The following is a 27,077-nucleotide window of genomic DNA, read 5'->3' on the forward strand; positions in this document are numbered from 1 at the left end:
AGATTAAGGTGAAAGTTATCCAGGATTATTGCGAGTTTAACTGAACACCAAATTGTTGTTACTTAATCTCTAATTAGCATCGCTAGCCTATGTTTTTACCAATTTCACTGGAAAATCTGTGCGATCGTTGTATTCCAACAACTAAGAAATAATTTTAATGTTCAAATCCGATTTTATGACGATAGGCTTGGGCTCGAAGTGACATAACTGGTCATTGGACGTAGCCCACGGTCAAGGGAGGGACGTGTACCTAACAGAGGTATGGAATAATTATATAGCTCTCCTTAAAAACAAAGATTGACCTGAGAGGTGGGGAGGAGAATATATAAGGGCAGTTCCACCTGGACTGCGGGTCAGTTCATTCAGATAAGTTTTACTTGTACGTCGAGTCATACGTGTATCACATCGCATTCGTCATCCCGTTGGCCGTGGTTTCGTTATCGAACCTGAATTCATTGTCATCGACATCTCGACCATCCGATCGCCGCTATTACTTGTATCCTCTTGTAATAACCACATTTGTACCAATAAATATCAGCTATAACCGCGATGGCAAATTCGAGCGAAGGTTCGTCAAACGCGCAAAATTCCAACATTAACTCGACATATATATTGTATATTAGTATCATGGACAGTCTTTATGATATAGTTTCTATCGAAGTAAATCGACCAACGGTTACATCAGAATAATTACACGCGTCAAACAAGACGATACATTGGTTAAATAATTATTTTTCAAATATTTTGGAACACTAGTCTGGACGATAGCAAACAAGCATTTATTTCCCCTTTATTTCGTTTTATTTTCATAGCTAAGTCCGTTCAAGATCTTTCAGCAGCAGTATTTCTCTGCTTTTGGCTCTTAATTTCCTTTTATTTTCACGCTATTCTGTTCCACATGCGTCTTCTTTCTTTCTACATCGTTTTCGTCTTCCTTTTACCATTTCTTCCGCTTTTTTGCCCTTTTTCCTTCACGCCTCGCGCCTTTTCACGCTTCTGCTTTCTGCACGTACTCGACCACTCTTTTTCACGCACGCCCTCCGCCAATCCTCGCTCGTTTTCATTTTGTTCAGTCTCTTCTGGTTTATATCGTTGCAGCGTACGCACCCTCTCCTTATGGTTACCCCTATCTCGCCATTCTTCCTTTCTTCTCGCGTTTTTTCGAACACCCCCTATTTTCTTTCACGTATTTTGATTTTTGCCAAGACATTTCGTAATCTGATTTATGGAAATTTTTAAAGTGACCCGTTTTTGTTCGCTCGATCTCGCTAAGCTCGTTACGTTGTTGTTTAATCCTTCTTCTCTCTTTTCATAAATGTAAATTTTGAGAATTTTAATTTTTGCATTTGAAGTGGAGATTGAACGAAGATCCGAAGAATGGATGACTTGATTACATTCTACATTAAATTTTACAGATTTATAATCCTTCTCATTTCTCGATCATTGTCGCTTCTTTAATAATTTTTATTAAATATTTAACAAATTCTCTGTAGATCGTATTTTGCTTTTCTGCGGCATCAAAAAGGTCAGAGTATTTGCGGTATAAATCATCTGAATAAATTATAAATAATATATATTTTCACTGTAGAATAATATTCTTCATTAAGAAAATGAATTTTTAATGTTAATCAAAAACAATATTCATCGTTGAAAAATTTAAACACCGCACATTTCAATTCCATTATTTATGCAACATTCTAAATTTTTAATCCCTGAAATTTCGCTTCTTTAAACCATGTTTAATCAAATTATCATACTAAAACCATAGATCTTCTCCAAAATCTGGGAAGAATTATCGTTGCTTGGTCCAGTTTATCTTGCAGAAGCTCTAATGGTCAGTTGATATCCTAATGCGTAGATACATTCACGATTTCCAGAAAGTCTCTCAACCACGTTCATGCGAATTATCCTTCCACAAACACAGTATTTATACACGCTAATCGACGCATAGAACGTTAACAGACTCTGGTCGACTTTAGCAGTGCGTATGCTATTCCGTGGGAAAGCGTAAGGGTGGATGAAGTTCGTACGTTTTCGGTAATCCGACGATTACACGGCGGCTCGTTGAAGAGAGCTTTCGTGAGAAAAGCCTGGTAATGGGTTTCGATGCTGGCCGTGCTGTTTCTCGCGATCGAGGGAAATTTTTATAGTTTGGATAAATGATGATCCGCATGAATTATGAAATACATTGGAGGAAGATTTTATTGGAAGGATTCCAAAATTGAAATTAAATCCACTTCCGAGATGTAAATTAAGAGATCCAAACCTACAATTCGATATTTTAAACTCGCCTCTTCAAACTTCATTCCCTACTCCCTAAATTTCTATATTTTCCTACCTGGAAAACCGCAGTTATTTGAAAACTCTGAACACAAATCCCTCGGACCTGACCCACCTCTTCGATCCTCTTCATTCTTCGATTCTAAATTCTCCCGCCATCCTCCCTAATCCTCACGAGTCCCAGCAATCGATCTCAAATTGTTTCACTCTTGAATCACTTTCCTTGCCTCTTACCATTCCAGACTGGAACACCGTTGTCACCCTTTCAAGTTCCTTCGTGAGGCACAGGTGAGCTACTGCCTTTTGTTTCCAACATGGATAGAATTACGAGGGTGGTGGCCTGTTGCCGGTCGTCTCGTGTTCGCGATACCTTCGCACACACTCGCACACACAGACCAACGTACACATGCAGAGGGGTGCATTTAATTTTGCGAATTTCGTTCTTGGTCTGGATACGTCGCGGTGGATACAAGGAGAGGCAGGAAGGAAGAGGGTCAGGTTAATGTACGGGCTACGAGGTCGGTCTTTTCAACCCAAGGGAATCTAAACGGCTCTCGCTGAATAAGACGCCGCCGAAGACGGAAGCGAGTCGGATCCCCGGTTAGTAGAGAAACTCGTAAATAATCGACCTGTTAAACTTGGGATTCGACTGATCTTTTGTCAATGGAGATCGATACTTTAACGCGTACATAGCCGTTGTGATGCTTTTTTAATAATTGAATGGAGTATCCTTTGTAAAGGGAAGTTTGACGACGCTTGGTCACGTCAGTTTGAGAGAAAATTTCTAGTAACTGTGCAAATGTTTGGAATTGGGTTAATCCTTTGTGGATGGAGGCCGATGCTTTTACGCGAACATAGCGATTTTGAAATTTTTTTGACAATAGAATAAAGTATCCTTTACGAAGGGAAGTTTGACGTTGTTTGATAATATCAATTTGAGAGGAAATTTCTAGTAATTCTGCAAATTTTTAAAATTGGGTTAACATTTTGTCGGTGGAGGTCGATACTTTGACACGAACATAACGATTGTGAAATTTTTTTGACAATAGCATAAAATATTCTGTGCAAAGGGGAGTTTGCCGCTGTTTGATAATATCAATTTGAGAGGAAATTTCTAGTAATTCTGCAAATTTTTAAAATTGGGTTAACATTTTGTCGGTGGAGGTCGATACTTTGACACGAACATAGCGATTGTGAAATTTTTTTGACAATAGCATAAAGTATTCTGTGCAAAGGGGAGTTTGACGTTGTTTGATAATATCAATTTGAGAGGAAATTTCTAGTAATTCTGCAAATTTTTAAAATTGGGTTAACATTTTGTCGGTGGAGGTCGATACTTTGACACGAACATGGCGATTGTGAAATTTTTTTGACAGTAGAATAAAGTATTCTGTGCAAAGGGGAGTTTGACGCTGTTTGATAATATCAATTTGAGAGGAAATTTCTAGTAATTCTGCAAATTTTTAAAATTGGGTTAACATTTTGTCGGTGGAGGTCGATACTTTGACACGAACATAACGATTGTGAAATTTTTTTGACAATAGAATAAAGTATCCTTTACGAAGGGAAGTTTGACGTTGTTTGATAATATCAATTTGAGAGGAAATTTCTAGTAACTCTGCAAATTTTTTAAATTGGGTTAACATTTTGTCGGTGGAGGTCGATACTTTGACACGAACATAGCGATTGTGAAATTTTTTTGACAATAGCATAAAGTATTCTGTGCAAAGGGGAGTTTGACGCTGTTTGATAATATCAATTTGAGAGAAAATTTCTGGTAATTGTATTATGTTGTTATTCTTTTATGTTGTATTGAATTTTTTTAGTAACTGGCTAGAATTTCCCTTCTGACAGGTAAATTGATTGGTAAAGTTTATTTGGATGTTTTTCAAATTTTCTAAAAATATGTAAATAAACTGGGTAAAGTTCTTCCACAATTGCATAAAGTGGCCTTTGTGGAAGACAATTTCCTAGTGGAGGTTGTTTGAGAGGAAATTTTCGACGAATTTTACAACTTCTCCATCAAGTATTTCGGATATGGAAATTATTTATGGTTAATATTTTGTGATAAATTATTCTTACATCGAAAATTTCAAAGGGATCTTAAAATTGTTTTTATGATATCTGTGTGAAACTTTTGACGTCTCTTATCTTCAGCCATTGAATTTCGAATTATATCGAAAGTGTTTCGGCAACGAAAGTGCTCTGTATTAGTTCTTTGAAGGAGATTTGAAAAATTTTGTTGAGCCTTGTATCATGCAAATGGAAGACAGAAAGCTCGAAGATTGAATATTCTAGGAGATGAAGTACGAGTCAGTAGTTTTCAAATGGAAGTAGGTATTGTAAAATCAAATATCAATGCTTTTATGGTTTCAGAGGGTGTATTTCTATTTTAACCAAAAAGTTATTTTCTTGTGTTGCCTTTTATTTCATAAAAGATGTTGTCAAAGATATCAAATGAAACCGAAGTATCGTTCGTTTCAAAGGATTCTATAATTTTTAATAATTTATCATTTGAAAAATTCATACAATCCCGCGGAAGCTATAATTTATAGCCCGCGAGTAACATCTTAAAGCAATTCTGATAGTACCCCGTGAATTTAAATTTTTCTTGAAATATATCCGAGCCATTAAAGGACGGGTATGCTTGTGAAATTTCAAGTAGTATAAGTCAGTCTGTAGTCAGACTCCGTCAAGAAGACCTAAACCTTTTATAAATTTACTATTATGCTAATATTCGTGACTTCAACATCAGCGTATGCAATAGAGCAGTTTCCTAAAAAGCTTCTGTCCAAAGAAACTTATATCTTGCAACATAATTCACTAAAAATTCATCTCCTGGTATAGTTGATTCATAAGCTGATATATAAATTCGTATAGTTGATTCATTTACAACGATTTCGATTAGATTACTTAATTTTAGAGCGAGCTTCGTTTTAATTTCTACTCTATATTTTATACAATGAAACCTTTTAATCCTGTCTTTATCGTAGAAAAAATACAGTACAAGTTATAACAATATATCGTAGATTCTCGAATGAAACTTGCCGAGCGAAAGACAATCGACAAACTCTCGTATCGATAGTTATCACCGTCCATACAAGTTCGCTAGACATTTCCAACCATAGCCTGAAGCAGCGTGGCCAAGGTTTGCCAACTGTTCCACTTGGCTCGAACCTTTTCCATCTTCCCGATAAACGAACTCTCGGCTGCCAACGCGTGCCATTATCGATAAGGAGCATCCCCATTTTTTTCCCATGGATGTTCCATGGTCACGAGAAGGGAGGAAAGGTGAGAAAATAAGGAACAGAGAGAAAGAAGGATCAGAAAAACGCCAGGTTGGATACCAGGTTCGTGATGCGACGAGGAGATCGATTCGACGAGTTCTCTTGGAACAATGTCGCGGAAAAACGAATTCGAACGGAGGGCATACTTCTAACGCGTCCTTATCTGCGAGCTTATGCAAATGCCGAGCAGTTTGCTACGGGGATTTGCATAGACTAGCCCGACGATCTATACGGGATCATGTCTGGGCATAATCTCAAGACGCTCCGCCAGTTATGCACTGCCTTTTCGAGTAGTCACGTTAGCGGTTCGCCTAGTTTCTTTTTTGCGTCCTCTCTCGCGGATGCAGATTCTCCTCTTGCGAAAGGCAGCATTATAAAGCTCGATTTCCACCCAAAGCAGATTTCTGGCGAACGTTTAGAAATTAAGAATCCATTCCATGTTCCAAGCTTACGTCGCTATTACGCTTTCATGGAACTACGCTGTCGGCCATAAGTTTCGCACTTCTACGAATTCCGTTAAACTCGAGAATTTGCAGGAAATGTTGGCTTGCGATTTTGTTCCTCTAGAAAGCTTTCTAACAGAGAAAGAAAATTACCATCATCTATAAGGTTAATTTGTAATCAATAAGAAAAGTAGCGAGAGATTTGTTAGAGATGCAATTGAAAAAGTTGGTTGAAAAATTTTGACCAACGGTGTATACTTCGTCGTCTCAATGTTTAGGTAGACAGTAGTTGTAAATTTCTATTTAGATCCTGTTTCTTCAGCTACATTTATAAAAATATGAATATTGTATAAATATTGGAGGTTTGTTAACGAGTAAATGAACAGTTTGTCTTTTATTCCACCTTTTTCGCAAGTTTTCCAGCAGAGTAACGAGGACAGCCACCGCTGTGAAATTGCCACGATCGCTATCCCTGGTCTACATAGGGCTTAAACCGATGAAACATGGTCCACGTCATTGCAGAACGCTTGTTCATTATCAGAGCGGCTGAAGATCGGACTTTTGGACACTCTGCAGTGACGTTTCGTTAAGATAATGCTCCGGCTAACAGAAGTTGCCGGGCCAGAGTCAAGTTTGCCGAGAGTTCGTGAATGTGAATCTCTTTAATGGATATGTGTCATCAGGCTGGTGGAAAATGGTGGTTGGTTGGTGGAGCACAGTGGTTTCTCTGAAGTGGTTTCTTGCTTTTTATTTAGTAGTTTTAACCAGACATAGGAAGACTGTTACCTTTGAGTGACATATCGAGGTAGATTTGAAATTTGCACGACGTATTTATGGAAACTCGTCAATTTGTAATACTTCGGGACTGTGTTGTCGACGTTGATACTATCTTAAGATCGAAGAAGTTGAAAGGAACTTGGATTTAAAGAGCTTGTGATGTACCTACTTTAGAAGATTGGTTCAAATTAAACGAATATTATTTTATGAAAACTTAACAATTCACTGTCGAAATACTTAAGACTCATTAGGATACAATTAAGAAAAATGGCGCAAATTAGTATGGTAGTTGTACTTTGATTTTTCACTGATTTTATTTTCAATCACTCGCAAAGAGGAAATATAATCGAACGGTGTGCAGCGAATCTCAATAGAATCTCGAATCTCGAAAACGATCTATAACCCTTCTATTCTTAACATTCTTCTAATTCTTCTAATTTTTTTCTTAGTTGCAACTGAAACGTAGAATTTATTTGTTTCAAATTAAAACGTTTGCGCCGGGTAAATTATTAAAACCGAACGTATCGACGGCCCTGGGATAAAATAGTACTCATTTGCAAATAACGTTGGTTACCAGCGCGAGTTTACAGTTACAGCGAGCCGAATTGTCGAGCAACGGTCTTGTTAAACCAGAGCTGTACCACAGTTCGTGAAAAAAAGGTGAAATAAAATGAAAGGAAAAAAAAAACTGGAAACTGGATCGCGGCGCGTGTGGTCGACGATTAACACTTCGTGGTTTTATTAAAGCTCGTTTCGACACCATATTTTATGGTACTCGTCTTTAATTTAAACCAGAACACAATGTCAGAGAAGCGTAAAAATTGCCCAAACCCAACCAAATTCATTATTCCGCTAAAAAGTTTGACATAACGCGAATTATCGACCCAGTTCGAAAAATTGACATATATGTAGCTCCGATCTACGAATATTTCATTTCATAATCAATAAGTTCTGATAGATACGTCAATTTTAATAGATAACTACGAGCATATAACTAGGGACAGTGTGTTTCAACAGGTGACTACGCGGGAACCCTTCAAGTTCACGAGCTCGGACAGAAACTCCAATCTTGAAGTTCCATCCCTTAAAGACAATTCTAACTTTTATCCAAATGTCACAGAACTGCTTTTAAATCTTTGCGCGATCCTTGAGCAATCGATGCCAATGATAAATGGCGCACGATAGGACTATTATTATCTTCCAATCATTTTAGTAACGTGTCAAAGCGGAACTTAATCCGATCCCTTTTCTAGTCCCTCTCGATATCTCACTGCATATTTGTTCTAAAAATGTCTATCGAATTGTTCCTTCGATATTCGTGTTACATTAATAACACGAGAAGATTTTTAATTGTTGAAGCGGTCGCCACTTCTAAGAAAACTCTATATCTGGTCTTTGTAGTTTTCTCAAGCACTGAAGCCATCGACAGATAGACAATATAAACAATAGATTGGGACGAAGGCAAACCATAGACAGTAGACAGGCGACGATGGCTTCGGGGTTTTCAGTTATAGGGTAACACTGCTAGCCTGCGAATCTGGACCAGCTGAAACTATATTCCTACTTGTACTTACACTTCTGTATTAAAATATATTTTCTACTTTACAATTTATCCACGAGTTTCTCTGTTTATAATCATCTAATAACCTCAACGTTAATTGATAATCGTGTTCCTTTAATTATCTTGTGAACCAGTCCAGTATCTTTGTCCTTTTACAATTTTAAATATCGTCTTGTGAACAACAAACAGTACCAGCCTTTGCCTGAATAATAGTATTAGTCCTATTATAGTATTTGCCTTAATAATAGTATTGTCCTGATATTAAAGTTCAGACAGAAATAATCTAACGTCCGACTAAAGTAAAAATCCTGCGATTCTCAAAGAAACAACGCTGCAGATGTGTAAGCATTCTTATATTCGTACGAACATAAATGAAGAAATTGAACTTTTCTCGAACAAAAATTTAGTCGATCCACTAAATTCTATGAAATATCATAATAGCTTTAGTTAATATTAATAACGCACTCTGTGGACTTTTGCACTCTTGAATTCTCGAAGAATGCAGTCTGTGTGGTAATAATTATGAAATAAGCTAATCTTCCAATCCTCCAATTTTGACACAAAGCCTATGTTTCCCTTAACGAGGCACGCGCTTTTCACGGTCGATTTTCAAATTCGGTTACGGGCTACTTTAATCTGATGAGAAGTTACCTTCCAGTCGAAACTTGGTCCCTGTGCTTTCGCCACGATAGTGTTGATTAATTTGTTCCGAAACGGCTTATCTGGCCGTACTGGCGGACTGTAAATGCAATCGAGTCGCGTGGTGTAGGCGAAGGCTAACTTTCGCATAGTTGCCACAACAAGTATTTATCTTTCCGATAGTTGGCTCGCAAGAACTGAACCACGCCGTTCGAAAACACGGTTATGCCGCCAACTCTGGACCTTCCTTGTCAGATTTCACTTCAGATTTCTCGTTAGTCTCAAGTCGTTCATCGAACCGGTGATTAAGTTTCTATGCTGTTTAAGTTTTATGGATTCGCAGGATTCGAATGGAAATCTCGCGTGGCAAACATGATCTTTCTCAAGATAGATCTGCATTTCGGTTTCATATTTATTGGTTCTGACGAGAATAGCTTTCTTGTTTGCTACAGAAACTTCCGCGATTTTATGAAAACACGCGATCTGTAGATTGGTTTTCGACTTCCTGTAACTAAAACGAACGTTCGTCTAATTATCGACGAAAAATTCGAAGGCTAAAGGAATAAAGGCTGCAGAGGAAACACATAAGAAGTTATATTTTCTGTTTCTTTTATAGAACAGCAATTCTTATGTTCGATATACCGTGAACTAAACACGAGCTATTAAAATAATCGTACGCTACACGATATCAATTAACTGATTCCACGATAAAATACATATCTCTGCTACTCTATCGAAGTCTTGAAAATGTTAGTTATATGATTTTACGAATCTTCGTGAAATTAGCTACCTTTAGAAAGTATGTATTTATAAGCGTAATGTTTCTATACGATGAATGAATATAATCGAAAATTACGCGCGAAATTCGCCATTTACTATCAATCGAAGATTCCCACGTTTAAACACCAAATTCTATCATTTAATCAACGTAACTTCCACCTCTGTTTTCTATCCCACAACCAATCATTTTGATTCCATTTCGAAAGCGGAGCACCGACCTCCCTTAAGAAAGCCGTATACACATTCTCACGCATTCGATCGATTTCAAATAGGATAAGGTGCGGCAGGGCCGAATTAAAGCTCACGAGGCCCTGAGGATCCCTTCAAGGAAGAACGAGGAAGGGAGTTAAGATGAAATTTTTATTTTATTTTGTAATAAATTGTATTAAAAACTTTTTAGTACCCATTTCTAAAATACATTTGCCTTTTTTAAAATTTTTCTTAAGGTAATTTTCTCGTTATACTTGCAAGATAAAACGTATTTTTCTCGAACAGCTAGGCCCGCGGTCATAGACCCCCTCCGTCTCTTAATCCGCGCGTGAGATCAAGAGAAACACGAACCTCGACAAAATTATTTATTCGACTATGAAATAGATGGAACATGAAACGTATCGGCCAAACGATTCTGCTCACGTTTCCAAGGCTTCCTGTTAAATTGTATGATGTTTCTATCTCTCTCTCTCTGTCTCTGTCTCTCTCTCTTTCTCTCTCTCAGGCGAGAGTCAGTGCCCGCGGAACTGATCCACGGAAATTCGAGTAACTTAGTACCGCGTTGCGCTCACCGCGTTTGAAGAAAATCGAAGCGAAACCCCTTTAATGCCGCCATGTTTACAGAACTTGTGTTAATTTAACTTCTGTCCTACCCTACACGGCTGGTATTCGATTTATTCGAACGGTTTGCCAGTGCCTGCGACACTCGCTCGCGCATTCGCAATTTTGAAGGAAGTCCATCAATTATTTGTCCGAAGTCTGCAACGATCACAGAGACAGAGAGTCAGTCTAAAGTTAACGTATGATATTGCAGATGCGAAAGAAGAATGTTTGGACTTCTCGAAACCTTTAAGAGGCTTCGATTAGATGCGACAGAATTTCTAAGAAATGATCGCATCGAACGAGAGAAACGGGGAAAAAGAGAAAGAATTAGAAACAATGATAAATGAAAATCTTTTAAATCCGTGAAATTTATCTTATCTTAATCGTCCTTAAAAATTTAGTACGTGGATAACCGATATCCAACGAGACAGTCAACGCGTTTAACGAGAGAAAATGACACGGTATAACTGGTGAGAATGATCTTTCTCTTGGAAGTTCTTCTATTTAGATCGCAGGCACAATTTTCATAGAAATCGATTTCAGCTATCCGGTGGAACCAATTGAAACGGTCTGGGCATAACCTATTATTGAGTCTGCTCAATTATGAGTTATCTCCTCGTAAAGTTCAAGAGTGCAAGGTATGCGTGGCGCATCGCATCGAAGTCCTGGGAACGTTCCTCATGCGCATTTAATGGTGGGTAACGCACGAGTGGCTCCTCAATAACATACGTTATTGAACCATCCAGCCGACTTCCCACCAGCTCCGTCTACTGAAATGGAGCTGAATACCTTCGCTGTAAGAAAAGAAAATTGCGATAACGACATCGATCTCCGTAGCTGGTCCATCGACATAAGGCTCTGACAAGATGCGATGCGCTTGTTTATGGTTTTTCTCAACACTTTTACAGCCGAGGCGAACGATTGATGTTCGGTGTGAAATAATCACATTGCAATGTGTAAACATGAGATGTAACTATAGTAGAATCTTTTTGTTTGCTGTTAGTTATCATCCGAATTGATTGTAACTAGATTTAAAAGCGGATTTCTATGCATTTAGGAGTAAATGAAATATGTGAAAGTGTAAAAATGTATTATTCGATAAAAATTTATGCGAAAATTAAATCTCTTTCTTCGTTATCTTGAACGGTGTTGATAAAAATAGAAATTTACAGAAACATCGAATAACTTTGTCTTCGTATGGGAGAAATTATTTTATTTAGCTCTTTTCTGGCTATTTTACGAATTAGAAGTAAAATTACAGGATCCCAAAATTTTCGCTGCAAAATTTAAGCTATTATAACTTTGCGAAGAAAAATCGTACAAGTATTTGCTTGACGTTATTTTAAAGAGCGAAGTTTCTACCTTCAGCTCGCTGAATTGACTTTCCCTTAGAATTCAGATTCTACGTGGAAGTAGAAATAGTAATCAAAAAATATGGAGTAAATTCTTAAAAAAAAAAAAAAAAAAAAACAAAAATTCTTTTCACGATCGCATTATTAATTTAATAGAATTCGACGGTATATTTAATTTACATTACATTACATTAACTAACGTTGAATTGAATTTTCTATGAAAGACTTAAAATTTGCAGAAATAGGAACACAGAAACCGATTAAATATCCATAGCGTTTTTCTCTCACGATTTAATTATAATAAAGAAATTATAATTTACTTATAGCAAACAAGAATGGTTTGTAGGTCGTTATACGTCGATACAGAGATTTATGATCTATTGGTTAATTCCCTAAACCGGGTCACCGTTCCTTCGATAAATGGAGATCGCTACGGCATCCTGCCGCACGGTATAATTGATCATTTCTCGAATACACCCACTGCAGCTAATGTACACGCGCATCCTGATGATTTGTAATTATATTGGCGATTGGCTGTCGCTTTATCGAGCGGCACTGTTAACGGGAAATTTATCGGAAACTGGCGGTAATTCGTATAATTGTTGATAGTGTAAATTGTCGGTAAAACGAATCGAATGTTTGGTCTATGGTTTTCACGTTATTCATAGATCATCATACGATCAACCAAAATCGTTTTCAAATTGATTCTCTAACAATTTTCCCAGAAATTATCGGATATAATGTTACTACGTTCGTCGATTATAATATTTATTTAATATTAGCCGAATTGAATACAAAGGCTGTAGAGAAATAACACGACAAATCTCATTTTACATTGCTTTATTCAAAATTGCCTTTTTATTCGATCTTACGGTTAAATCTGTATTTTTCTCAGTTTTAATAATTTTACATTTGGCTGGACCTAACAAATTCCATTCTTAATCATTTTATATCGAAATATACCTTGTCATACTTAATTAGAAAACGACATTAAAATTTAAAAATCAACAAAAATGTACTTGTATTATTTTCCCCGAGCTTCGTACGAACCAATTATCTTTCCGCTTTAAACAACTGCATCGTTATAAATTTTTGTATTTTATATTTATGTTTCTGTCTGTGTAAAGTTCCAAACTAAATACAAAGTCGCAGGATTAGTATTTTAGTATGCTAAACACACGAATCCGCCAAAAAGCTATGGAAGCGAATGTACGACATTCGTTAATTTTATTCATTTGATATTTTTCAAATTTAATAGGAATTAATTATCTTTTCGCTTTAAACTACTGTTTCGTTGGAAATTTTTCTGCTTTATGTTGCTGTGGGTGTATTCGCAGAAAAATAAATATAAAATTTCAGGATTAGAGTCTTAGTATATCGAACGAGGTAGGCACATGCTTTATATTAATTCGTTAGCACATGTTGAGAACAATTGTGTTACGCGTTAAACTAAAAGGCCGACGGTCCTTCGCAATCGTTTAATAAATTTTTTATTTCGGGCCCGCGAATGAGACACACGGATGAACACAAAGGACAGTGAAAGCGTTAACTTTTTTAATTAGTAACCGCGACATACAACGCGGCAGAAAAGCTGTCGTTTTACGAGCGTGAAAATCTGATTTAATCATCGCAATTAAAATAATTTTTCAGCGAGGTAAAAACGTAACGCACCAAGGATGATAAATTGTCGAGTCGTTAAATACTTCTAGTCGTTGCGATAATAATTTTACAAACAAATATCATTTTGATCGATCCAATTTTCACCAATATTATTTCGCTATGCAACAATGTTAGGTGTTGAATATCGCTTAAGGCTCGAAGTAACAGTTTCGCAAACAAGTGTCATTTCGATGACGTAGGGAAATATTCCTTTATCTTCAATATTTTATATGTTCAATGCATAAAAAGTTCCAACACTCCAAAATACCATCACGTGCAAATCGTTTCATTTTCCAAAAGGTAAATGAAACAAGTCAAAGGAAATAAAAAGAAGAGGATCTAAAAGAATATCACCTTCGTAAATATACTTATATATATAAAAGAAATAAAAAAAAATAAAAATTCAAAGATATTTATTTCCTGTTCTGTAAAGTACAAACTGAAAAATTAATCGTCTATTAACCATTCTTTAATTCGCGAATCGTCCACGGATCAGTTACAAAGAAAAAGTTGACAAGTATCAATCGTCAACTTTCCATCCCTTCAATTCGTAAACCCAAACGTTACACCCTCGATCAAGCTCCCCGTTTACAGAACGACAAATCGTAAATCTCTTGCACGCTAATTATCCACCCTCAAACATCAAAATCACCAGTTAAACGCATGTTGAAAGGGCGGAAACGTCGCCGAACATCCCGGCGATAATTCGAAGCTCAACTTCCAGCCAAGCGTAGAAAGGCGTCGCGTCGGGAGCTGTTCGAAGGAGCGAGTTAATTGTCCAACTTGTAAAGAGTATGAGAGAGAACGAGAGAGAGAGAGAGAGAGAGAGAGAAAGAGAGAGCAAGAAAAAGGAGAAGAGGGCGAGAGTTGCACAATTCACGGTGGACGTCATCGACTTAAGTGGATATCATTTGATCGCGCGGGACCTTTTCCTCCGACTAGCATCCCTCTATTTACGCAGGGGGGATGTTGCGAGGAGGGGGGATAGAGTGGGGCGGGCATTTTCGTTATACCTGACCTCGGGGACGACTTTGTACTTTGTTCGGAACGAGTCAGTCGTGCTTTGCCTTTCGCTTCGAAAGCATCGTTGTCGTTCTGCTCGTTAACGCGTGCCGTCCCATTCGAAGCGTAACTTCTACACAGCAACTTAATGTTAGTATTTTCATACGTGTGTGCGCGACTTTCTCTGTATTTCTTTTCTTAACGTTCATTAACGAAGTTTTAAAAATATATCGTAAAATATCTTTTAACGACGTCTTGGAATATTAAATTTTATTAAATTTTGAAACAACATAGTAGACCATTGAACCGATACAGTGACTTTGGATTAATATAGTGGACTGTCGAAACGATCTTTTGCAATTTCTCGAGTTTCCGAATATCGTGAACGTTAGAAGCAAAGTGAGTGTTCCTGTGCCGATTAGAGAGAAAATAGTTTCAATAGTGGAGGACAGTCTGATTTATCATCCGCTGTTTGGTTGGACGAATGTTTTAGAAAACCCTTGGGCCTCGCCGACTTGGAGAACGCCGGCGTGAATTTCGCTGCCAAAAGGTAAGGCGATTTATCTATCACTAGTCGATATCCGCGTTGATTTCTCTCAGGAGTTGACTTATTAAGATATTTCGATCGACGAATGGATTTAAGGAAAATTTTACGAATATTATACGCAGAAGTTCGATCCGTTATAGGCCCAAAACTGGTGAAAAACTCCCATTTTTAATATTTTTAACCATTTGTAGCTCGCAATAACGTTAACCGACTTCGATGAAATTTTCAGCATGCGTGTAACCAACATAAATCGATAAAGTATTTTTTTAATGTTTGCTAGCCACGGATAAAAAAAATTCTAACCGCGACCTTTCTCACTTTCTTCGTTATTTTGATCAACTACAATTTTTTCAATATTTTTTTACACGTCGTCTAGCATCTAGTGAACTATGTAATTTCTAAAATAAAAAGCTCAGATCGTTTGGTCCAACATTAAAAAAGTTATTCCGCTTTAAAGACGCTCAAATATACGCGAGTCACCGTATTGTGTACATACGCAGAGATTGTATCGATTCTGTTTTGGAATTTTGTTTTGGAAGAAATAGCTTTAGGACGTGAGATGTAAACACTTGGCAGAATTTGTTCTACTTTTTGCATTTGTTTCCGAGTTTAATTTCTAATGCTACGAAATACCGTTCAGAGAAGGTGCACAAAAATAGCCCGAGCTTTGATTATGTTACAGGCATCGAATAATCATAACAAAGAATAGAGGAAAAAATTTTGTTGTAATTTATACCGTGACCAGATAGCATTTCGGCAACAAAATATTATGGCGCAATATATAAAAGTTGTACAAAATATTTAAAGAATAGAGATCAATTGGCGCAGGTTTCTGTTTTATGAAAATGAATTTTTAATTCGGTTCTATGATAATGTAGGCAGTTTTATTGATGCGCGTGAAAAGTTTTTTTTACAAAGAAAATTTCATCGAGAAGAGCGCAGCTCCGTTTAGCCGCTGTCGCGTTGTTTTCGTAGACTTTCTCGTAAAATAGGCAGCGAGAAGTGTTTCGCGAGACTTGACAAAAAAAGACTGTACGCTAATTTCTTAAATATTTTAATTATTTTCGAATTTAATAACCCGATTCGAGCGATAAATCCTCTGAAACTATGCAAGAATCGAGTAATTTGAAAAAATCGAAATTCTTTGCTCGAACATCTAGTCAGTCATCCGTCAAATGGCAAGGCAGAGGGAAAAGATTTCAAACAAAAATTTGTCTGAAACTTAAATAAAAATATCGTAAAGCAGAATATCCCCCCGGGTGCAATAAACGTTTCAGTGTTCAAAGTAAAAAGTCACTGATAAAATACTCGATGAATATTTCCAATAATCCCCCACTTTGTAGTACGTTCGGCACGTAGAAACGGTGACACACGACGACCCTTAACCGCGCCCTTAATGTGCGAGTCGATTCCGTTGAAGTTGCATGGGAAAATCGGCCGTTAAATTTGCGATTCAGCCAGTAAATATTGGGTATCGGTGTAACGAAACTGCATGCTCGAAACAGCTATCCAGCCCAACCACCCTATATCAAATATATATTCTGAACCGACGCATCGTAAACACGCGCGAACTGACCACGATCTGACCGTACTCTATCTACAGGGTGAGATCGTCAAGGGGATACGTTCAACTCGTCCCTTTCGTCTCTTGGGATGCATAATACAGCCTCGGGAATTATATTTTAATTATTTTAAGAATCTTTTGTTTCATTATTTTCTTTGTTTTATTCCGATGTATAGTAATCCGTTTTTCAGTTGGTGAATTAACAAGATTTAATAAGAAAATTTGCTATTTATCCTATTCTTCGTACTATATCCAAATGTTGATTAAATTTTAGATTTATATAATAGATATCGTTTCCTAACAAAGATATCCAGACTTATCGTAATACGATAATTTTTCATAATGAGAACTAGAATAGGATGCTGCAAATTACTCTGATGGAATTACTTTAGTTTGGTATTGATCGGGAATTTGATAATTTTAGTTAGAGATTTCGAATATTTTTATTACGAATCTGTTGACACAAGCTTTATTGGAAACCTTAATAGCTAGATTAACGGAATAATGATCAGATATTTCAAGATGGTAAACGGTGTTTATCTCGTTTATTATCGTAGATTTTAAAATATCCACGATAAGTGTACAGACAAAGAATTGTTCGATGTTATTAAGAAAATAAAAATGATATAATTATGTAACTGCGACGATCATGTAAATTTGAAATGAAAGGAACTTACGAGGAAGATGATAATCTTTTACCTACCCATCTAAGTATGAATTCATAAATTCTGCTGCAAATTCGCTCGGTACTTTCAAAGTATGGTGTGTCAGAGAGAAACGATGGTATCATCCTTCGTAAAGCAGATTATTGTCTGCATCCAGTGTTCAGACGTTCAGATTTGGGTGGCTGGAAAAGTTTCGAGTACACAGGGCGAGGCACTTGAAACAGGCCACCCAAATAACTTCCTGACTTCTTGCAGATAAGGTGGAGTGTTTCAGATAAAAGTTTCTAAACTCGTAGCGAGAAACCGCGCGATAAAAATGAGATATTAAGTTCATTGCTGCTTCTTCATTTTTTCACTATGCATTCCTGAGGCGAACTGTTTACGAGATTCTTTCAGTCCATCGCTTTTGATTTCTATCGGATACGCGGACATTTTTCAATAATGTCGCCTATAAGAACGCCCCCAGACTATCAATTTAAGAATGTCGTCAGTATCTCATTTAATAGAATCAATACGTATTGTTCAGACAATATTGTTAATATTCATTGACAAACCACATTGCGAGAGTCTTGAAATATTGACTATATCATTGATTGTTTAAGGGGGACACTTAAAGGATTTTGCTGCAGAAGAATCGAAGTTTTGATTGTTCTACAGGAAAGACAAGAAATATGAATATTTTTAAAAAATTGCACCCTCGTTGTACGAATTTTTCGAACATCTGCTAAAATTCCTAGATGAATTTGTCGTTCGTATTATAATAAATTATTTCTGTTAACGTTATAACAAGAAAACGAATTTTATACATCGATTTTTAGATATCGAATTCGATATATAGGTATTGTCATGAGAGGGAAAATAAGTTTAATGTTTAAAACTGCGCTGTGCTTCATTTAAGAAGACTCATCTTCTCGCAATTATCCTTAAACGAACATCAAACACGAAAGTATCATGTTTTTCTCCAGAAGATAAATTACTTCCACAGAAAATCATACTCTGGCTTAATTACCCCGAGACAAATATTAGACATCGATCTTACGCTACCTTATAAAAGAGTCTTCTTAATTTCCTTAACTCTCTCGGCTACCAATAGAATACTATTTTTATGGAATTATGAAACAATTACGGGTCACGATAAAATACGCTGTCTCCGTATACAGTTTCGGTCGGTCTCTCGTAATTTCATCTCTAAAGAGGCAATTTATCATTTGTTTTCTATTATCATTATTGGAACAGTATACGTATCAGCTGAAACTCCATTCTTTAAACGAATAATACACGTCAAACATTTTCTTATTAACAAAAAATTGCACCGTCATAAAAACTGAATCTAAACTTTATAATCCGATTTAACCATCATTTCTCAAAATATAGTTAGAACCGCCACGCACCATCCAATCCATTTATAATATATTTTGCAATACTTCATGCATCGCGATATAATATTTTTATAATATCGGACAAATTGAGCGGAAAAATCTACCTTCTTTTTTTTTGAATAAAAAAATTAACACGAAATATCCTATAAACCACGCATCGTCCACGTAGTCGAGATTTCCTCGTGGAAATAGTCCCATAGGATGCTCGACTGACGTAATTCCCGAGCCACCCTGTACGCGCAGTCCGCGTCCATGCGAGAGAGCGGATATCGGCTGTGTATGTTTGCGAGCTTCGTGAGGTTAACTCGCAGCGCCGGAAGCATTACCAGGAATCAAGTTTACGTTTCCTGATATGCGTATTTCCAGGCCGTGACATATGATTTAGACGTCATGCAGGCTTCCCCGCGGCCTCACGATCACTGCCACGCGCAACCCCTGTTTCCAGCATCATCGTCACACGTCGAAACTTGCGCGATTTTACGAGTCGAAGTTACGTTTCCTGACGTGACCCTCCATCGAACGTCTTCGACCTCGTTTTTCCCTTTTTTACTTCCTTACTGTATCATCTTATCCAACGATTTAATCGGATACCCGATATCCATGTCAATACCTTTCTTCCTTCGATGGTTTCCTTCCTATGGATCCTCTTCTTTTTCGTTTTTATCTCTTTAGAGTAACATCCTGCCTATGATATAATAGAATTTGGTGGACCGTTTTGCGATATTGTCGTTTTATTTGATATTTCGTATTTATTAAACATCGCGTCGTTATATATCGTGTAGAAAATTTGACTTTTATCGCGTTTCAACTGCGAATTCGTATCGGCTAAAAAGTTCTTTATAAACGGAGAACTAAAGAAGACGTAAAATTACGTTACTCGTTCAATTATCAAAAGGATAAGAAATAGAATTGTCTGGCTAGAATGATCCAGTTTAAATCACCGACATTTATTTCTAAGAAATCCGATAGAAAAATATTCTCCGTAACAGAGCAACCGATCTGTAACGTCGCAACTGTCCTAATTCATTTGAAACGTTTAAACGGTTGAATTTCGCTGATACAAACGCGAAGCATGACAAACACGGGTCGAATGGAAAGCTAGATGGGTTTTTAATGCGTTACAGGAAACTTCGTACAGGAAATAAAGAGCCAAGTGAATTATATCGACGTTTTATATTGTCTAACAAAAATCGAGTGGAAATCGAACCAATTCTCCAAAATCCCAGCCGGTTATTTATTACAGAATAAAACCGATGCCAGCAAATCAAGAGATTCGCCGTGCAGTTTCATGTGCAACTTTCGCTCGTCGGTGCACGCAACTTTTGCTTCTCGAAATCTCTCGGGGAATTTAATCAAACAGCGAACAATAACGCGAATCTCTGGTCTCTGATGTAAAATATGATGTATTGTTTTATTGGTTTCAATTAACACCACCCACGAAGCAGGAACCATATATTATTCCGATTTTTTCTTTTTTCCTTTTTTATTTTTTGGAATCGGAGATTGTATCGCTCAGTCTAATAACACAAGTTGATTCATACCAGCAATGAAAATTAAATCTTCCCATATATTTTTTTTATCGAAAATTGAACAGTATTACGTAGAAATTATTTTTATTCAGACAAATCTATATAGGTATACGTAAATGGTATTGAAAGATGTTGTAATAAATATATTCTGTTTTTAAAGACGAATGTTGATTTATAGTATCGAGTAACAATTTTAATTAGTTAGAGTCACGTTTCATGTTATTGTTGAGAATTGTGGATCTTAATTGCCCAAATAAAAGTAAAGGAACACTAAAGTTACACTTAGCATTCATATTAAAATAGTTTTATATTTATTTAATAAACGATTTTCAGGATCTTCGCCGATATACATCTGCACGCGTCTCGGCAATCTCTTAGTCTCACCATCTTCCGTACCACATACTCGTATTCATTCATATACGTGTGTCACTACTACGCGACCAATCTAATCTAGCACACATAATTATACATATCTCGATAGTTATATTACTTTTTTAATATTTCTATAAATATTAAATATAGTTAACTATTCGTGATGGATAGACTTATCGTTCTACTTCGTATAATTACCACTTTATTCAATCAACTCGTTTGATACTGTAGTTCCTAATTAATAGTAATTAGAGCGTCTCTAACTCGTAATTTGCTACGTTCTCACAAGGTCCATCGGGTAACCCTCTCATAAAATCAAACTGTCTGAAACCGTTTCAGACACTTTTCAACCAGACATAAGAATCTAGCACCCCCCCCTCCCGTCCCTTAAAGACGTTCCTATACAGTAATATACAACTCGTACAATTCCGAATACCATAAACTTTTCGTCAGAATAAAGAAAACATCACAACTTCGGTATATGGTAGCTTTCAAAAAATATTCGATAGGTATATTTGTTATCGATCGTCTTCCACACTGGACGCATGGAAATTGCTCTTCAAATTGTGGGTAGTAAACATATCTCCCTCAGTATCTCGTAAATTGTTACAGCTAGAAAAATGGTGTAAATGGATGAATTTTATATTTTTGGAGCAACGAACTTTCATTCGTTTAAATAATGTATTCAATGTTATTACGTTTCGCTAAACTTTTCCCATCGATTTCTATGTATAGACTACATGTCTGATTAAAATTGTTAACTTTTTTTATAACGTTTCTGCTGTTTTCGAGGCAAAAAAAGCCGATTTAAATTCTTTTCAAACAATTCCACTATTGTCCATATTTCGTAAAATAATTCGAAAACGTTGTAATCGAAATATCAAATTTCAAAGCCAAGTAATTTCTCAAACATTTTCCTCGATTGGAACTTCGAAACTTGGGCAAAACGTGCTCCACATCTATCACCCTTCAATTACCTCCAATTACTGGAACACCGACAATCCGTCACTCGAAAAACACCCCTATTAGTCTCAAATTCTATCGTTTACAAACAAGAAGCCACCCCTTCGCTTGCTTTCCCTTTGCGGTTCGCTAGGAATTCCAGTGACCAAAATCCGCGTGACAAACGCGTCAATTACGATCGATCGGTCGAACGAACGACGAGAATAGGTACAGGTGACTCGTTGCACGCAGTTTGCAGGACGCGATTTAATAGAGAAATCTATTTGCACCGTCGCGTCGGCGTGGCCGATTCGAGAGCCGCATTGACGCGATACGAACGTGTAGGAACGTGAAACAGCCCGCAGGCGGTTCCAACCCTTGGCCTGCCGATAATATGGGCTTGTAATTAAAGCTCGATGATCGACGCACGCCATCCTGACCGATTGATCGTTTGTGGCCTGTCAAGTCGCGATAACGTCGCCCTGAAACTATGTTCGGATCAAGATTCTTAAAACTATCGATAGATGAACGTTTTCTTTTATTTTATTTTTGATTATATGGATAAGCTTTTATTTGATAAATTGCGGACTGATCAGTGAAAAGTAGTTTATAATTTGAGAGCGTAGAGTTGTACTTAGATGATAGTGATTATTACTTTGTATACAGTGATATCATTATTATACATAATAACTATACTATTATTCAGCATGCTCAACTTTATAGATGATGTTACAAGCTTAATTTTGGTAATGATAAGAGATAAGAAAGCATAAATTTTTTTAGCAAATTTTTTTAAAATTCTGCTTATTTCGTTGAAATTTTATTCAATCATATTTCTTTCTTAATTCGCCAAAAATTTATCGAATTATCAACTTTGAATACTTTTATTCCGAGCGATTATAATCGCTATTAACATTCGTCAACCGGTTTTATTCCCTGAAACCTAATTTTCCCCGCTTAATCATCCCCCGGTGAACTACATTCTTTTTGTATTTCAAACTACGCTCGCCCGATTTCCACGACACAGCGTTCTCTCGCCGATTCCAATTCGCACCGACCTCATTAGAAAAATATTCACAATCACCTCGTCGCATTTCCAACCGCTTATCCGTTCTGAACCCGACGTAAATTATGTTAGTTGAGCTGCGACGGGCTTGAACACGATTTTTTTCATGCGAGATCGACGCGTTATAACTCGGCGAAGCGACGTTTTATTGCCAGCCATGGCGTCGTAAATCTTTCACACAGCCCGTCCCGAAAGTTCGCCGGCCACATTTGTAGGAAATTCATTTGAAATTCATTTGAAATTCATTCCGACAGGAGAAGAAGTCACGGCAATGCCGGAGACTTTTAAAACTCCTCGCCCTCCCCGATTTAATTACTCCCTGTAACGCGGTTTTCTCATAGTCACGAGCAAAATATTCGTACACTAATTCAGGAAGGTATAACGTTGGAACATTTAACAGCGGTGAACTTTTACGTCCATTTATCGTGTATTTCTGTCGATATGTAAAGCATATTGAAATTTCATTAGCATCGTAACGAGACTATCGTGATTGGTAAGATTTGAAACCGATCTGAAAATTCATTCAAATATTTAGACCTATCTATAATTAAGAAACACTAAAATCTCATAATAATTATTATACATTCTGTATATTCCAGTTCTATTCTAGTTTTATATCATAGCTTTCTAGCCTTATGAATATTTCATTCTCCGATTGTATATTTAACTTCTCACGATACATTCAAAATTTCGCGCTCTACCGTCAAAATACCACTATCTTTTATTGATAACATATCGTCGACAAATGTCTTCTTTAATATTTTATCCAATGATTCGTTTCACTTTCTGAAGCAATTTTTGATAATCCGTGTTTTCATTACCGTTTACCTTTACTCGCTACGTACCAGCATATGAAACATAACTTCTGAGATTTCGCAAATGACGCAACAGAGTATCATGCCTAAAGTGGCCATCCTCTATTCCATACAAACCAACAACTGGTTGACTAATATACTGGTTGGTTAATTAATACGCTTGCGCCATTAATAACCGGGACGAAGATATCCAGAGGGTTTAATTCGGTGCGGCGAGTTAGCGCTCTAAAAGGCCATATTGTCTAATCCACTTTCCTGGAAACGGCCCAATGAGTTATGCTGGCACCCGCTAAGCAACATTCAAGAGACAATGCTTCGATATTGTTAATGCTTCAGAATCGATATAATTCTACCAGGTGGAAGAGTCGAAACTATTTTAAAAATACGAGAATCACAGTAATACTGAAATTTCCTTTCCACCGCCCAAGGTTCATCAAGTTTCTATAGAAGCACGTTTTGATCAACGTTACAAAGTTTCACAATATAAAGACGACGTTTTTATTTTTGCCACACGTATTCTATGACAATTTTTGTTACCATACGACATTCTAGTAAATGAAACTCGGATCTACAGCGGACGTGTTAAACAACAAAACAGCAGTAACGCGACTAAAGTACGCTGTACCCGCTATATCAAACGCAAAACCTCAAAAACCGTACCGCAAAAATGGTAAACTTTATCGACCAGTAAAAATTCATTAGAAAATCCCCTGCGAGTGATCCTTAAGCTCTTTAAATACAGATTCGCCAATCAACCCCCGGTAGACTTAACAGTTTTCCTGCGAGGTTTCGATGTCCAAGCGGCGGGTCGCTGCTTCTCCTTGGCCGGCCATTAATTTCTCGAGCACGTAGCCCACCGCTCGTGTTCTCTTTTTATATTTCGAGTCACCTCTTCCTGAGGTAAGCGGCGTAGAAACTTCGTGTCCCGCAAACGAGTTCCGAGCCAATGCGGCGCGGGGGTTCTGCACGGTACAAACGTGCGGAACGATCTCCGCTTTTTCTCCGACAATCCCCTTTCCACTATCGTCCGTCTCTTCGGTCGCCATCGTTGCGAACGGGTCTACGCCGTTAAGGCTGCAACTTCATAAGCGGCAACGCGGTTTCTTTTGCGTGTCGCGACGCAAAAATGAACGACTTAATTGAAAACCGGGGAAATAGAGTTCGAGCTTTAGGTTTCGTGGGTTTGCGCGAACTGCAAATTCCAAATCTGACGTTGTATAGCTTAGGGATTTCGTTAAATTAAATTTCAGGTTTTAGTCTGGCTCTTTATAGCGCGGTTCAGATTGGTTTTCTGTGCAGAGAGTTTAGATTTCGTGGTATAGTTTCGATTTTCCGGATTATTGATATTTAGAGATATTTTTTACATTTATCGTTTCAAGATTTCATGCGAGAAGATTTGAGATCGTTGTTCGGTTTCCTGTAGCTTGGTTTCTTGGCATTCGTATTTCTTGTTTTGTAATTGAATTTTTCTTATTATTTGTATTCATTTTTGAGCAAAGTTCATATCCTATTTGCATGGACTAGTTGGCTAACAAGATAGTAGGCTTTGGATAGCAACTCTCAAATTTTCTGAACCATTGGTATTTAGAACTTACAAACGTTGCAATATTTTATTTTTGTTATGCTACGTAGGATATTTTTATACTCGTATCGAAACAAATATCGACACGATGTCGTGCAACATTCGTCTCAAACCTTTTTTGTATCATCCATAGTTTCCGGGATATTTTCGTGTTTCCGGATAAAACGGACACACTGTACATCGAAGATCGTTTTCACAGCGGAAACACTCTGCGTATTCTCAGCTGATTCCAAACTTGCGCTAGAAACTCTCCAGCAACTAGTCAACTTACACTTACGTTACATTTCTTCGAACCGCAACCGATCTACTCCGACTTCTCCGTTACGCAACGAACATTTGCTTCTCTCCTTTTCGATACTTTTTGAAGTACCGACAAACATGGAAAAATCGAGGGAACAGTAACGAAGAAGGACTCTTGGTTCATCGATGCTCTTTCCTGTACTCGACCTAACGAGGAAAAGGAAAGTTGGAAAAGACGATGGAAATACGCTACTCGAAACTTGCCGTTTCGGTTTGAGGAACCGAACGTTTGGTATATTTGTTTATAAACGTGTTCACGACCACGTCGATCGTACGTTCAGTTGAATTTCATCATCTCGTGCTTCCTCGCGCGCATTCCGCTTCGCTTGCTCGAGATTTAGCCGGCCAACTCGGTAGAAGCATTTCCTTTTTGTCGCTGTGTCGTCGTTTCGCGAAACTCACGCGTTAGACTATCCTCTCAGTCGAAAGTGGCTCGTTTGACCCACGTGGCCAACTTCCAAGATTTTCTGCCGGTCTGTGAAATATTAAAATTACTCGCACCAATTGGATCAGAGCTATCGACGATGCATCGCGGAAACTGGTTTGGAAAAGTGGATTTGGCTGGTTCGTAACGTTTGTTGGGAAAGTTTGGGCGAAGAAACATCATGACTAGGGAGATGGTTTGGATTTGACAGGAGGATGAGTCACGTTGTAACGAAATATTGTTGAAACTTTAAAGCAACTGTCTAGAGATTCTGTTAGACATTGACGCGATTGACTGCTATTGAAGTGAAAGAAAATGGCAATTAAGGAGGTCGTTTGACAGGAGGATGAATTGCTATACGAAGTGATAAATTTGCAGAAAATATTAAAAGATTGAAGAAAGAGTGATTTTTTGGGAAAAAAAATTTCCACGTTAGCAGCGATTAGAATGTTTGATGATTGTTATTGAAAATGTTGAGCATCTAAAGCGTTAGATCGACTGTAAAATTTGTATTATCAAAAAAATAAAAAATTCAAGATTTGTCAAGATTCTATTCAAACTTTAGTCCTATATAAATGTTAATTAGGACATTGCTACGTTGCGCTTTTAAACAAAATATTTCCCTGAAAGAGTCGTTTAAAAACTGCTACCGAGTAAATAAGAACCTTCAGGAGAACTTCAAAGAGAGTTATGAAAGCGGAAATTTAGTCATAGACAGTTAGTCAAAAACATCAGTACTTCAACTCAAAGACTGCACTGCGTTAATAAGTTATCCAACTCGAAATCACGTAGTAAAATGTAACTTTAAAATTCACTCCAAAAATCATAGAAGAAACTCTTCAACAAACAACCCTCAGTTTATACACACACCCTTATATAATAGTATTAAACCAAAGTTAATTGAAACCAAACATTTAGGACCACGAGATTATTAAGTTGGTTTATTGCTTCTAAGGAATTTTAAAGACAGGTTTCGTTATAAAACCTTTCACGTATAAAATCACATTATTATGCGTATAATTTATTGTCTATTTTTCTCATTTTTTCTTTTTGTTACGATTGTTTACCATTTTTCAAGAAATTTCGTTATTCCTCCTTGGCAGGAGGACAAAATTCTTTTTGTGCTTACATGGCGATACAAATATCACGTTTAAAGGAAAACGAGACAGTTTTTCGACATTAAACTTACATTTCCCCTAGAACATCTTTCAATATCACAAAATGGAATTTATTTCCACGACACATCGATGAAATAAATTAAATAGATACTGGCCGAGCTTCTCGGCCATAGATCAAACC

The 27,077-nt window shown here is 37.1% G+C and overlaps 1 protein-coding gene across 2 annotated transcripts in view; it reads left to right on the forward strand.

The window, feature by feature from the left end:
* Con (leucine rich repeat protein connectin) overlaps window positions 1–27,077 on the forward strand; it is a 349,474-nt gene that overhangs the window by 148,085 nt on the left and 174,312 nt on the right. The window contains exon 1 of one of the 2 annotated variants that reach the window (XM_033337976.2): window positions 14,674–15,143. The exons of the other annotated variant lie outside the window; for it this stretch is intronic. The gene's annotated coding sequence lies outside the window, so the exon portion shown is untranslated. Of the gene's footprint in view, window positions 1–14,673; window positions 15,144–27,077 lie in introns of those variants that run through there. 2 annotated transcript variants of the gene reach the window in all.

Source organism: Bombus vancouverensis, chromosome 9 (assembly GCF_051014615.1).
Source record: "Bombus vancouverensis nearcticus chromosome 9, iyBomVanc1_principal, whole genome shotgun sequence".
In the NCBI taxonomy this organism is placed as follows: domain Eukaryota; kingdom Metazoa; phylum Arthropoda; class Insecta; order Hymenoptera; family Apidae; genus Bombus; species Bombus vancouverensis.